This window comes from Micropterus dolomieu, linkage group LG22, assembly GCF_021292245.1.
Source record: "Micropterus dolomieu isolate WLL.071019.BEF.003 ecotype Adirondacks linkage group LG22, ASM2129224v1, whole genome shotgun sequence".
Taxonomy (NCBI): domain Eukaryota; kingdom Metazoa; phylum Chordata; class Actinopteri; order Centrarchiformes; family Centrarchidae; genus Micropterus; species Micropterus dolomieu.
Window position 1 is genome coordinate 27,974,671 of NC_060171.1, and position 11,512 is coordinate 27,986,182.

Consider the following 11,512-nt stretch of genomic DNA (forward strand, 5'->3'; position numbering starts at 1 on the left):
TGCACATTTTCACGCATTCATAAAAATTATTTTAGATCAAGTGTATATGAGCATATCTTAGCTATTACTTGGTCTATCAACACCAAACAAAAACTAGAATGAAGTTTCAAGCCAGTACTTTCAACAGAAATTGACGGAAGCACTTTTAGTGACATTGTATTTTTGCTGTGCTAACATGAATCAGTGATTATGAGGCTGTGATTGGCGACTCCAGCGAGCTAACTGATTGATTTAGCAGGCAGAGATTTCATTTAGCAGGCAGATCGCTGCTTTTTACTCTAAAGCCACCACTCTTCCACCCGCCCCGCTCGCCGCTATCTGTTCAAAACATAGTCAGACTTGCCACCAGCAAGATTGCCCAGCAACATTGCTCAAAAAATTGCCCCCATGTATCATCAGCTTAAAGGTCCAATCCAAGTGACCATCTCCGGTGAAGACATCTCCTTCCGGTTCGCTGCACGCCATGCTTTGCCTCTCCAGACATTCCAGGCCTAGCCAATAGAGCTATTTCCCCTATATGTTGAATAAGGAACAATTTGACCCCCCCCCCCCCCCCCCCCCCCCCCCCCCCCCCCCCCCCCCCATACCACTCCTTTCCTGACTTACCAGACCTATGTGAATCACACAAGAAGGGGAAATTAGCTCAAATGTTAGAGCGTTCACTTTGCATGCTAGAGTTAGAGGGATCGATACACGCATTCTCCAGAGGACTTTAGTTTCCTCTGTGTGTTGTTAGTGATCAATAGAAAATATGATTAATTTTAAGCCACGATTAGACTTCTTGAAACCATCTGAACAGGGAATTGCATGAGGTCAAATGCTGTATACTACTTAAAAATTCTCTCTTGTGTCTTTTCTGGAGAATTTCCATGTCACCTTCTAAGATTTCAACACAGGTCGTGAAAGCCTGGACACTGATGAATTCCTGTTTCTCCATTTCAATCAAACCTCAGTTCTGACTCAGTGAGGGTCTTGAGGCACCTTTAACTTGTTCCTCTTTAAAGTTTGTAAGGCATGATCAGTGGGGAAGAGGAGGACATAAGTGGAGCCACAACTGTTGATCAGCGTATGGAGGAATTAGCTCTAATGGCATAGGCCATGGCGTATTGACAAGTGGGAAAGAGGCATGATGACACAGTGGGGAATAACTTTTGAGCGGGGACAGAAGTGTACTAGCTTGTCATCCTGCTGTTAAACATTGTCGCAGCTACTTCTGAAGTCTGGAGTGCGAGAAGAGCTGGAGGGGCGTTTTTGAGAAGACGAGTCACAGCAAGGAGAAAGGGAGAGATTTTATGGCCATAAAACGTTATATTTCAATGCACTGCCTTCTTTTCATTCACTATCACCCTTTCCTTATCAAATATGACTGGATTTCATAGAAATAAAACTTTGTCAGAACAAGTAAGATACTTCACATTTACAAACATCAACAGATTGAAAAATAAATTTCCTAATTATTCTTTCTCTTTTTTTACATATTCACATACAGTTAGGTCTCTATTTGGACAAAGTAGTTTAATCATAGAAATCTTTTGCAGTCAATTGCTGTGACTCATCATCTTCACCTGACTTGGTATTTTATCAGCAATCACTCTTCTAGGGACTCTAAACTTTAAATTCACACAGCACTTTACTTTGTCTACATCTGACTAGAACAGTTTTAAATTCACACAGCACTTTACGTTGCGTACATCTGACCAAGAACAGTGAACCTCAATAAAACAGTAGTGGGATACAATGAGTAAAACTCCTAAAAAGAGTCTCTTTCCATTCAGTGATGGTCAATCCAGATGATGGACAGTACCACTTTCCCTTAATCTGGGTATGGCCAGTACTTTTTGACGGACCACATGTTTTACACTGGTAATGGTAGTCGACTTTGCGCTGACGCTTCTTTGGTGGCTCCCCTCTTGCCAAACACTCCTGGTCTTCAAGTGCTGCTTTTTGCTGTCTCCACTGTCGGTGTCAATTAAAGATGACTGAAGACTGATCTGATGGTGTATTGCTGAAGGGCGGTTGCGAGGAAGAAGCAGGAGAAGTGGCAGGTGGCAGATGACCCTGTTGGTAAGAGGACCATACAGGAGGTGGGGCTGGTGAGGTATGTTCCTGCTGGTAAGAGGACCATACAGGAGGTGGGGCTGGTGAGGTATGTTCCTGCTGGTAAGAGGACCAGGCAGGCGGTGCGGCTGGTGAAGTGTGTTCCTGCTGGTGTGAGGACGACAAAGCAGAAGAAGCAGGCCATACATACGAGCCAAGAGGATAGTACTGTGCCAGCGCCGATCCACTTCTGAAGATGTGGCACGGGCGTATCACTGCCTCACCTTCACGATTTTCTGGCTCCTGAATCTGTATTTTTGCATGTCTATGTTCCACGGGTGCAGAAGGAAATGCTCTTGCTTGTGGCACAGAATCCTTAGCGGCAGAGACCTTCTGGGGTAGCTGTATGCCTTGCAGCAATGAGTCCCAATCAGTTCTTTTCTGTCTTTCATGCAACCTGGAAAAAGTACAAAGCAAAATGTTTACCATTTCATAGAAGCCCAATTGCAAAGGTTGTAGCTAAATCAAATCCTTCCTGGTTAAATTTCATCCATCCATCGTCAACTACTTATCCCGCGTACAGGGTCGCAGGAGGCTGGAGCCAATCCCAGCTTACATTGGGCAAAATGCAGGGGTACACCCTGGACAGGTTGCTAGTCCATCACAAGGCCACACATAGACAGACCTAAGGACAATTTTGGAGACACCAATTAACCTAGCCTGCATGTCTTTGGATGGTGGGAGGAAGCTGGAGCACCCGGAGAGAACCCACACGGACAACATGTCTTTCCTGGTTAAATTGATTATGTAAAAATAATGAAATATATTTACAATTCTCAAATGCAGCTGTTAAAGTGAATGGAGGAAGCCAAAAAGATATCTCACCAAATAGACACTGTGGTGTTATTGATTGTAACTAGCACAAAGTTGGTCTGCTCCTGTATCACCCGGCTGTCTTCAAGAAGTTGCTTAATGTTGACGGTAAGTTTGTACAATAGACTGTGGAATAGGCAAGGTTTTACCCTTGCAGTCTTTTGGCCTGTTTCTAGCTTGTTCAAACTCCTTCAAAAGCCTGAGGGAAACGCATTCTGAAGTCCTGTTGGAATCAGGTCTCTGGGCAGCCTGGCCATGGGTCATGAACAGTCTGTGAAAGAAAAAGACAATATTTGGATATAATAAATATCTATATCTATCTAGAGACATATTATACAACAGGCAGTTCTGGTCCGCTACTTTGATTGGAGAGGTGTTTTATGAATCATGATAGAGTAAAATACCATTTCAAAATTTGACTATTTATAGCAGTCCACCTGTCTGAATTTGTAACTAAAATGCTGTGAGGGCAACATAGCTCTGCTTGTGTAATACCGCTTAAGTGTAACGTGTTATTAATGACAATTATGATACATGTGAATTACATATAATGTGCATCCACTATCGGTCAGTTCACCTTTTAGCTGCTTGTTGACCAGGTGCTGAGCCCTTGCTTTTCCTAGATGCTCTCCATGGCCCTGGCAAGGTCTTCTTCTTGCACTTCAGGGAATATTTGGAGGGAGACTTGTCCATGTCATGCAAACTAGAATACAGCTGCACAATCTCAGCTGTTTCTGTGGCTGACAAAGCAGTTATTGTGCGGTTGAGGTTCACAAGGTACTCCAACCGCCTCCCAGCCAGGAAAACCTCTTGAATCACATCGGTTATCCTGAAAAATGAAAAACAACCATTGAAAATATAAGTTACTATTTACTTAATAGTCCTCTTAGGGGGATTTATCTTGGGTGCAATGTTGCTGCATTTAACAAATGTCATCCTACTTTAAACAGAGTATGTAGACATGTGACAGTCACATTAGTCATTATTACAAGAAAGCCATACTGTGTTTGGGTTCCAAATGTTTACTGGTAATGTTGGAATGCCATCTGGTTTACAGAATGTATGCTGCTAGTGACATTGGCAATGCATCACGCTGTGTATACAGTGTACAGTGTTGGGCAAGTTACTTCTAAAATGTAACACATTATAGATTAGTTACTGTCATTTAAGAATAATTAGTTATATTACAATATTTTTGTCTCTGAATTGTAATGCTTTACACTACTTTTGCGTTACTCTTGAGTTACTTTCATTGCTGTTTAATGGGCGCATTATTCTGATAGTAAGATGTGTCTGCGTAAGATGCGCAGAGTTATCTGCGGATCAGGTGGGTCTAAGTTGTGCTGAAATGTTTCTCAGCGTTGCAATGTACGTTACTGAGATTATAACGGCAGCGTTTGGGGTGTGCAACGTGATGCGTTATATTACTGCGTTACAGCAAAAAGCAATACGTTACTGTAATTGTGTTACAATTTAAATATGAATAGCCTACATTTGAGCATAAAAAATGAGAGAAGATTGACAGCCGTAGTACATATATTCAAGTGCTATTCAGTGAAAAGCAGGGCATAACACAAGCGGAGCAGAGCCACAGAATGATACATAAAGTCATTAGTCTCATTACCTGGGCTGATGTGCTGGGTCTACTAGAGGAATTGTCCTCAGCAGGTAGACTACTGGCTGGACTGACAGGACTGCAAGAGACACCGCTTACATCGAAATTGGTGTCCTGGGAATTTGAGTGTGAGTGTGAGAGAGAGAGAGAGAGAGAGAGAGAGAGAGAGAGAGAGAGAGAGAGAGAGAGTTATGAGAAACAAATATTCTTTTGATAATTAAATTGCCTTTGTACAAAATGTATTGCTGCATAAGCATGCAAAACTAATTGAGATCACAACACATCATTCATAGTATATACAAATTAATAACTTTTCCTGTAGAATTTCAATGACAGATGATCAGGAAATGGTCAGATTACCGGAGATGATGTGTTGGGAGAGTCATCAGTTGGAAATGGACTGAGGCGGTAAAATGTCCAGCTGATCATCACACTGGGTAGCTTCAGGTGGGCTCTCAATGAGGATGTCAGCTGCATCACTTATCGTGACATCAAGACACTGCTCCTCCTGAACTTCTACCTGCAGGTCTGGCAGAATGATGCCAAGTTCGCTGTGCCGTTATGGATCCAGCAGGTCTCCTTTGTCAGACTGAGCCAGCAAATACTCCACAGCAATACGCTCACCTGCCATAAAGAATCATTATAAGGAAAAAAACATTTTCATTCAGAATTGACAGATTGCCACTGTAATGGGTGGGAGAAGACAGGTGAAGGTTTATATGTTGAATTTATAAAAGTGTAGTCACAAGGAAAATGCTGTCTCCTGTAGTATCTTACCAGTGGGTCCAACATCTGAAGACATCCAGGACCTTGTCTCCCTTTTGTGACCCAGAGCCAAGTCTGGTGTAGAGTTCAACACCAGGTGGATCTTGGATGCATGGCAAGTGCTTCTGTTGCACCTCCCACACATGTGTCATGCTCTCAGGGTTGATCAGGCATAACCCTGATGTGTCAGTCAGTGCCCACATGGAGTTCAGAAATCCTTGGATGAGGCTGCGTATTTCCTCAACCCCACGAGTTTTCCTTTTGCAGTGCTTGGCAAGTTCACTGGAGCTGATATTGGCCAGAACTTGCGCTTCCATGGGAGCATGACCACGTGCTTTTTTTAAGCTCTGACCTCTTGGCATCCTTGAGACAAGAGATGTCATCCTGATCCCACTCAAATGGTTGAATCATCATATATAATATTGTGATATGGTTGACCCATATCACAATATTATAGGCACCCCTTTTTAAATTCTCCCACTTATTTTATTAATGTTAACGTTAGCTAGCACTCATCATCCAGGGCGGGGTTATTATAGAGACAGGCAGCTAACATTACACCGGACAGTTCAATATCACGAACCAGGAAAACAGTAACGTTAATGAGATACATCGAGTCACATTAATTATTGGTAAAAAATAACACATATATTTTTGTAGTGTTAATTATTATTACGATAAGTGATAAATTATTAAGAGTCTCTCTCTGCAATGCTGGAGGTGCTGCACAGATGATTGACAGCCTAACTTAACATTAATGTTATCACTTTCCGTTTGTCATGTTCAATATAAAGAACAGCTTGTAAATAAATAGTTTAATAGAATTAAAATTTACTTGTAACTTACACACCAATTTTCTTCTGTTGTCAGTAACGTAACTGTCGACCGGAGATTTTTTGCTCTGCTTTCCTCTTTTTTCTGACCTTACGCGCTGACGCAGTCAGAGACGGCGCTTAAAGTCACGTGACATGTTTCCCTTTTCCCCATTGGTCCTTTTGCCCCATGTTAGGACTTGGTAGGTAAACTGTTAGGAATTGTTAGGACAGGGTGTGGCAACATTGTCTGTTGTTACCTGCATTTTTCACTAAAAGTCCGATTGCGGTCACCTTCCAGAGTCTTTTACATAGGCCTGGAAAGGTGTGGCTTGGAGGGGAGGTGGGTCAAGTTGTTCCTATTTAAAGGTTGTATGACATGATTATTGGTGAAGAGGAGGACACAGGTGATCAGCTTACAGGTGAATTAGCTCTAATGGCATAGGCCACTTGTATTGGCAAGTGGCAAAGAGGCATGATGACACAATGGCGAATAACTTTTGAGTGGGAACAAAAGTGTACTAGTTTGCCATCCTACTGTTAGACATTGTCGCAGCTACTTCTGAAGTTTGGAATGAGAAGCACTGGAGGGGCATGGAAATTATTCTTTCCTACGATGAGGATGGGATTATTCCTCTTAAATGGTTGTACGACATGATCAGTGAGGAGAAGGAAGAGAGATGTGGAGCCACATATATTGATCAATATACATGGGAATTAGCTGCAATGGCATAGTTGACAGTTTGGAAGGCATGGCATTGAGGGAAGGGGAAGGAGATGTGTTTGGCTTTTGTTGATTTTCACAGTGGAATTAACTCAAATGGTCAGCATGCAAGATCAATGTACGCGTTCTCTTTAGTTTCCTTTGTGTGTCTTCTGTGTTATTGATCAAAGGAAAAGATTACTGATTAAACCTCTTAACATTCCGACGGCCCTCCTGTCAAGCCCTGGTGGCAGCTGAGTGGAACGGTAGACAAACTGAGGCATGGACCCAAAATGCAGACTAGCAAGGCTGGATCAGTTGGCAGGTATGTATAAACAAAAGGCAAGGTAATCCAGATACAAGGGTAATGTCCAACTATGGCAGGGTAATCCAGGGACAAAGGAACAATCCAGAAATCCAGGGGAAAACAGAGCACAAGACAGAACACTCAACATTAGACTAGAGAGACTAAAGTCCAACAGAAAAGTCTGAGTCCATACCAGAAGGCGGCAAACAGGGAATTATAGACAGGTGGACAGGGCAGAACAGAGGGAACAGGGACAGACAGGGAGACTCTAGCAGATGGCCAGAGGGCAGAGCAGGGGAACCAGAGGCTTCAGGAGGGTGGCCCGAAGGCAGGACAGGGCAGGCATGGGAGACTTCCGGGGGACAGAAATGTTCAGGAGGTCGACCTGGAGGTTGACCCAACAGGCCATGCAGATCAGGGAGCGAAAATTCTTCAGAGGGGCGACCCGGAGGTCGACCCAACAGACAGTGCAGATCCGGGAGTTGGCAGGACGGCCAACAGTAAGGGTGGAAATTCTCTGGAGGCTGAACAGGAGGTCAGCGGCGAGGACTGGAACTCTCTGGAAGCTGGCGGTGAAGCAGCAGAACAGGGAACCATGAATAGGGCTGCAGGGCTGAGGACCGGTAACAAGGTAATGGAAACCATGGACTGGGGTGCAGGCGTTGGCCGGACCACGGACTGGACTGCCGATCGGTCCTCCAACAGGGCATGAGGAGCAGGAGTCGGCTGGTCCACCGACTGAGAATTACTGGAGGAGACGTGGCCATCACGGGACCAGGGGAAGATGGCCAGACGGGTCCTCACTAGGGACTGACTGATTTATCGTTTAGCAGATATTATTGGCCGATATAAACTAGTTGCCGATATATCTGCATCTGCATTTATAACGGCCAATATGACTAATAAAAAAGAGAACAGAGAGAGTCAGATCCTTTCATCATGTCATGAGTGTTGCATAGTTTGCCCACCAGAGGGCGTGTTTTAGCTCCTCTGTTAACAACACTGCAGCAACAAAACATCAGCTGACCACTGCCTACAGGAGCTCAGAGCCGCTCTGCTATGGTGAGTAGCTCCCTAGCTCCTTGTACAACACTCACAGTTCACTGAGTTGTTAATTTGTCACGTCAGTTACATGATTTGAATAATAAACACAGCCCTTATCATTTCTCCTCTCCTGAAAACATTTATACCAGACTTGCTAACCCTCCCGTTTTTCACTGCACTCTCCCGGATCACAGCAGGATGTTTCATGTTACAGTAGGTGAGTGGTGGAGGCTAACGTTACGCTGACAAATGTGATTGTAGATTTATTCTGAAACAGTGCTGCACTTCTAGTGAATGGTCCTCTCATTTCTCCCTAATTTATTACTTCTAATATTTATTATAACTTACAGAAGCTAACAATGCCCGTTGCTAAATTAACCACAAAGCCAATGCCGTGTTTATCAGTGGAGGAGCGGTTAAACTAGTGTTTGACGTATTCTAAATATATCTGCGAGCTGCTTGTCTCTGGTTACAGTCAGTGTGTCAGAAATGATTAAAGCAGAGCGGACTTGTGAATAAACGTGAGCTGGACAAGTATCTAACACGGCTTCCTGCCTAACTCCTGCCTAACTCTTCTTTTGAATGTGAAACGTTAGTGCAAAATCTCAAAGTTGCAGGTCCTCCTTGTAGACATTTAGTATTAGATTAATTAAACAGCAGAGTTTCCTCTGTGTCACTGTACCATAGATGCCATTTTTTAGAAAGTTGTCATTGTGGCAGATTATATGTAAGGTAATAACTATTGCATGACTATATATATATAGATATATATATATATATATAAATAAATAATTATTTGCCTATGTAGGAGAGCCCTGTTTATCATTTTTATTATAGCAATGACATTAGATATGATATATGGTATTATTCGTAGTAGTAGAAGCAGTAGTAGTATATGGGTAATTTTATGGATTCTGTTTTGCTGGCCCCCACAACACACTATTTACTTTAATGTTCATTAGTAGTAGTACTTTTCTGTTTAGTTTTATTTGACTCTTATTTATCAAAACCTCAATATATTTTGTTGTACTTTTGTTCAAAGTACTATTTATCACAATAAAAAAGTTAATTTTTATACTGCATTATGTCATGGTATCTTGGCATGGTCTCAATTTAACGTTTTAGGGATAATCTTTGTTTATGTCAGGCACACTCAAGACTTCTGACGCCGGCGTGAGCAGGACGCTGATCCAGTAGCTGCAGTAGCTGTAGTAGTAACTTTAAGTGTGTTTTTTTTAAACTTTAACTCTTTATATAACACTAACTGTGTAAAACTACTTTTTACGGACAACATAGTGGTGGACAACTTGGCATTTTCTATCCACATGCAGTGGATAGAAAAAGTCTACACACCCCTGTAAAAATGCCAGGTTCTTATGATGTTAAATAATAAGACAAAGATAAATCAGTTCAGAACTTTTTCCACCTTTAATGTGACCTTTAATGTGAACAATACAATAGAAAAACAAACTGAAATCTTCGAGGGTGAAAAATGAAAAACAAAAACCTTGTTTGCATAAGTATGCACACCCTCTTATAACTGGGGTTATGGCTGTGTTCAGAATTAACCAATCACATTCAAACTTGTGTAATAACTTCTAGTTTACCTACCTGCCATCATTTAAAGTGACTCTGATTAATCACAAATAAAGTTCAGCTATTCTAGTAGAATTTTCCTGATATTTTCTTAGTTGCATCTCCGAGCAAAAGCCATGGTCCGCAGCAAGCTTTCAAAGCATCAGAGAGATCTCATTGTTGAAAGACATAAGTCAGGAGACGGGTACAAAAGAATTTCCAAAGCATTAGATATACCATGGAACACAGTGAAGACAGTCATCATCAAGTGGAGAAAATATGGCACAACTGTGACTTTACCAAGAAGTGGACGTCCCTCCAAAATTGATTAAAAGACAAAAAGAAAACTGGTCAGGGAGGCTTCCAAGAGGCCTACAGCAACATTAAAAGGAACTGCAGGAATTTCTGGCAAGTACTGGCTGTGTGGTACATGTGACAACTATCTCCTGTATTCTTCATATGAATGGGCTATGGGGTAGGGTGGCAAGACGGAAGCCTTTTCTTACAAAGAAAAACATCCAAGCACAACTGAAGTTTGCAAAAACAAACATCAAGTCTCCCAAAAGCATGTGGGAAAATGTGTTATGGTCTGATGAAACCAAGGTAGAACTTTTTGGCCATAATTCCAAAAGGTATTGTAGCCCAGGCTTAATAATGAGAAACACTATTTAGCTGTCTGACCAAGTCACTAAGGGTTAACTTTTATTTTTCTCAGCATCTTTGATGGGCTTGTAAGTTAGCAAATGGGTGGACGTTATGATGCAGTGAGCTGACCAATCAGCTGCCAGCTATGTTCCGTTACGATTACGCCTCTCGTTTCGCGTCTCTGCACATTCTTTTGGCGCCTGTACCTGAGCGTAGGAGGCTGCGTTATCCCCTTGGTAAGACGAGAAACGACATGGAGTGAATTAAACAAATTCTGTGATCATTATCGCTTATACTGACTATAACCTGTTGTAATATAGAGAGTAAATGAGAGCTGTGCCTGAATCCACTGTTGTCACGGAGCTAAAGGCAGTGAATTCCGCTAAAATGGTGAGTTGTTTACCTTGCGCTAGGCCTTTGAGTTCGCTAGCATCCATGTTATCAGGCCCAGGCTTTTGAGGCCCATTTGTATTTAACCTAGCCTGCTGAGTTTACTGGGAGTTCGCTAGCATTTATGCTAATCGGTGAAGCTATGCAAAGGTGCTAATTGTGTAAAGCTAATGTGAGACTGCTGTATTCATATGCTAATAGGGTAATTAACCACAATAAGCTAGCGGAATACTCTTTAATGCCTGTGAAAATTACAAATTATTTTGTTTGTAGGTTATAAAAGGAATTGTTACCTTTCCATGTTGTTGCTAAATGGTTACTTTGAAAAAATAATGATGTTAAAAACTGTTGTTACTGGAAGTTAAAGAGGTAAATTTTTAGTGTTGTAGTGAACAACGGTGTGGATTTGTGCATTTTACATTGAATAAATTTGGAGCTACCCTAAATTCCTTTCTCCTCCCCAGAGAAGAAGGGGAGGGGTCAAAGTTGCTTTCTCTAAGTGCTATCCTGACCATAAAACTGGCACCTTTTTGATTCCGAAGCTGATAACGCGGAGCCTGACTGTTAAACTGACAAAGGGACACGAGCCAGCCATTGGCATCTCCCTGAACAGCCTATCAAAACTGGCCCCCCCACACACGTTTCCGTGGCAACTGACCTTATTCTTTGTTTTATTACCACATCAAAAGGATACTCCTTGTCTCACCTAAGTGTGACATGTTCCAGACACTGAACTTTGGATGACA

General features: G+C 42.2%; 1 long non-coding RNA gene across 1 annotated transcript in view; it reads left to right on the forward strand.

The window, feature by feature from the left end:
• The first annotated feature begins 10,547 nt into the window (after positions 1-10,547).
• Positions 10,548-11,512, forward strand: part of LOC123962129 — a 6,610-nt gene continuing 5,645 nt past the window's right edge. The window contains exons 1-2 of the long non-coding RNA XR_006822866.1: positions 10,548-10,612; positions 10,697-10,766. This is a non-coding gene — a long non-coding RNA (uncharacterized LOC123962129). The remainder of the gene's footprint in view (positions 10,613-10,696; positions 10,767-11,512) is intronic.